This window comes from Trichosurus vulpecula, chromosome 3 (assembly GCF_011100635.1).
Source record: "Trichosurus vulpecula isolate mTriVul1 chromosome 3, mTriVul1.pri, whole genome shotgun sequence".
Taxonomy (NCBI): domain Eukaryota; kingdom Metazoa; phylum Chordata; class Mammalia; order Diprotodontia; family Phalangeridae; genus Trichosurus; species Trichosurus vulpecula.
Window position 1 is genome coordinate 231,377,331 of NC_050575.1, and position 4,147 is coordinate 231,381,477.

A 4,147-nucleotide genomic window follows, 5' to 3' on the forward strand; every position below is an offset into this window, starting at 1 on the left:
GTAGAGTGCAAATGGAAGACAATCTCAGAGGAAAAGCCCTATAAAGGAGAGCGTAAGAAGGGAAATGTATTATGGACATCATCGAATGTCAAGATGTGAAGTTTAGATTATATTCAATAGGCAATGGGGAGCCAAGAAGGTTTTTGAGTAGAGGAATAACCTGAGCATAGTACTGCATTGTTGTGTCATTTCCTTCATGTCTGACTAGATGTGACCTCATTTAGGGTTTTCTTGGCAAAGTTACTAGAGTGATTAGCTATCTTCTTCTCCAGATTATTTTTCTGATGAGGAAACTGAGGCAAAACAGGGTTACGTGACTTGCTCAGGGTCACACAGCTAGTAAGTGTCTGAGTCCTCTTGACTCCAGGGCTGGTTCTCTATCCATTGTGCCACCTAAAGGCCCAGTATTGCATGTAGGATGGATTACAGAGTGTAAAGACTAGTCAAAAGGACAGCTGGATTTTTAAAATTATTATTGTTTTCTCTACCTGTGGAATGAATGAATAAAAAAAGCATCGATTAAATCCTTACTATGTACCAGATATTGTGCTAAGTGGTGAAACAGATCTTGCCCTCAAAGAGTTTACATTCTATGGGGGTGGGGAGAGACAATTTGTATTCTATTTTTAAAATTATATTTTATTTTTTAATTAACAAAAATCAATTTCTCTTCCTCTTACCCCAATCCCCATTAAAAAAGAAAGAAAAACAAAACTCTTATAAAATATGCACAGTCATGCAAAATGAATTCCAGCACTGAGAATATTTTTAAAAATCTATTCTGTACCGAGTCCATTACCACTTTGTCAGGATGCAGATAGCATGCTTCCTCATTGATCCTCTGGAATCACAGTCGAGGTTTACATTGATCAGAGTTCTTAAGTTGTTCATAGTTTTTTGGTTTCGCAGTATTGTTGCCATTGTATAACTTATTCTTGTTCTGCTATGCTTTCCCTGACCATCACTCTGATCTACTAGTAGAATGCTTGATATATCTTTTCCAAAAGCAGTGATGGTATTGATTTGCTTAATAAGTTGAAGGCAAGAGATGAAAAGCTACGGTGGGGGGCGGCAGGGAGGAGAGCAAATGGCCTGGGTCTGGATGGCTAACTGGATGGGATATTGGTGTGGTTTGGATTCAGCTAGATAGAGTAGACATGGAATTTGCAATCAATCACCAAAACAGGTCAGTTGAAAGGCATCCCAAAACTGAGTGGATTGATTGCCCCAAGAACTAGAAATATGATTTTTAAAGGTCTGGTAGAAAGGCTGTTGCTATTTCACTTGGAGAGAAGTGGGGACAGTGTCAGGGCAGATGGTGGAATGGTGTGGATGGAGGGCTCTTTTCTATAGTTTTGTAAACAAAGCAAAAGGAGGTTCCTTTTTTCTCTTTTTTTTAGATTATACATGTTCAATCATGCAAAATATATTACCATATTAGTCATGTTGTGAAAGAAGACCCAAATGAAAAAAAATTATGAAAAAATACAGAAAGTGAAAAATATTTTGCTTAGCTCTTCATTCAGATTCTCTCAGTTCTTTCTCTGGAGGTGGATAGCATTTCTCATCAAGAGTACTTTGGAATTGTCTTGGATCATTGTATTGCTGAAAAGAGCTAAATCATTCACACTTGATCATCATACAGTATTGCTGTTACTGTGTACAATGTTCTCCTGGTTCTGGTCACTTCACTTTGCATCAGTTCATGTAAGTCTTTCCAGGTTTTTCTGAAATCTGCCTGCTCATCGTTTCTTATAGGACAGTAACATTTCGTTATAGTAATATACCACAACTTGTTCAGCCATTCCCCAATTGATGGGCATCCCCTCAATTTCCAATTCTTTGGATGAACGGCTTTTGATATTTTTTTTCCTTCAAGGTTTCGTTAAGGTACCAGCTCTTCCATGATCACTATAGTTGAGAGTTTTCTCCCACTTCAGATTTCTCAAAAGCAGTTTGAATGGATGTCTCTGTCAATCCTTCATAATCTATACTGATTCTTCATCCCCTTGGGTAAGCTGTAAACTACTTAAAGTCTGGGGCTGTGTTGATTTTCACACTTGAATCCTAAGAATCCTGAGAAATCATTGAACATTGTAAACATCTAAGAAATATTTCTTGAATTTAATTATGATATTGCAAGTAAGTGTAATGAGGGCCTAAATTAAGGTGTTGGCAGTGGGAACAGAAAGGAAGAAGTAAGAGAGAAATATTTTCAAGGTAGAATGAGCAGGATTTAGCAATATGTGAATAAGGGAGAAGGGAAAGTCTCAGATGACTCCAGGATTATGAGATTGGGAGAATTTCAACTAAAGTAGGAGAGTTGGGGGAGGGATAGAATTTGTTAGAAAGATAAAGAGTTCAGTTTGGGTATGCTGAGTTTGCTTCCAGTGGAATATCCAAATAGAGATGCGTAAGTAGACAATTGGAAATATTAAAATGAAGCTCACGGGAGAAAGTAGATATGTAAATTTTGATATAATAGAAATGATAATAAAAGTCATGGGAATGGATAAATTCACCAGTGAGAGTGCAGAGAGAAAAGAGAATAGAGTCAAAGACAGATCCTTGAGGGTACATTTCCAATTTAAAGAACAAAAGGATGATGAAGAACCAGTTGGGAAGACAAAGAAGAGTCAGAAAGTTAGGGCTAAAACTACAAGACTGTAGCATCATAGAAGGCAAAGGAAAAGAAGACATCAAGAAAAAAATGGAGGGAGGTGGTGGACAGTTTTTAATACCACCAAGAAGAGTTCAAGGGAGATAACAGAAAAAAAATTTGTTCTATTTTTTTGTTTAATGATTATTTTCATTTTTTCAATTAAGAAGCATTTTAAATCTATCCCTCTTACTATCCCTCACTGAACAATTAAAAAAAATAAAAAGCAAAGGCCTCAATATATAGTTGCATAGTACAGTAAAACAAATTTCCACATTAGCTGCATTCTGAAAATGTATGTCTCTTTCTACATTTTAAGTTTATCACTTCTCTGTCATGAAGTCACTGGCATGTTTCATCTTCATTCTTTGGGACTCTTAGTTTATCATTGCATTCATCAGAGATTCAAAGTTTTTTTTTTCTCTAAATGTTAACATTGTATAAATTGTTTTTCCAATTCTGCTTACTTCATTTGGCTTCAGTGCCTAGAAAGCTTCCCAGGCTCCTCTGAAATTATACATTCCATCATTTCTCATGGCATAATGATATTCCATTAAATTCATAAGCCATAATTTGTTTAGCCCCAATAGGGGCACATCTCCTTAGTTTCTAATTTTTGGCTACCATGAAAAGAGCTGATATAAATATTTTTGCATGTATACGTCTTTTCCTCTTTCTTTGATTTCCCTGAAGTATAGATAGGCCTAGTAGTAGCATAGTTGAGTCAAGGGTATGCACAGTTTGATATCTTTTTGGGCATAGCTCCAAATTGCTTTCTAGAATGGCTGGAACAATTTACAGATCCACCGTCTTTTGTAGTTATTTGAATGAAAATTTGTAGCTTTGTAGTTATTTGAATGAAATTTGAAATTTCTGTTTCTAGCTCTTCCTGCTGTTGTTTATATGTAGGAATACTAATGATTTATGTGGATGCTCTAATATTAATCAAATGAACAAATCTGTGTAGGGAAATGAAGATTTAGACAGTAGTAGAAATAAGTATTGTAGCAAGAGTAGCAGCAGCAGCAGCAGCAGCAGCAGCAGGAGCAGGAGCAGTAGTACAAAGAGTTTAGCGCTATAAACTCAAGGCAGGAAATTTTAGTTTGAGACAACTTGGCTAGATGCTGTCTAAAGTCTCTTACAGTATATTCTATAGGTTTAGCAGGTGGTAATGGTGACAGTATCAAGGCTCACTCAGTTAAGCCAAAGTGCCAATGGCCAATGCTCTCTTGACAAAATTACCTTGTATTTCGGGGGCACAATGGACATGCTTACCTCTTAAACAACAGGTATTTATTAAATACAGTTCTTCTAAACATCCCCCCACTTTAAAGCCCCTAATCCTACCCCTCTTTCTCAAAGTTGATAATAGCGGATGATCTTATCTCCTACACGATGTGCCCTTACTCATCTCTCTTCTCTCTCCCCGCTTCCTCCCATAAATATTTCTAATGTCATCTTATTTTATTAATGCCTTTTGTTTTTACA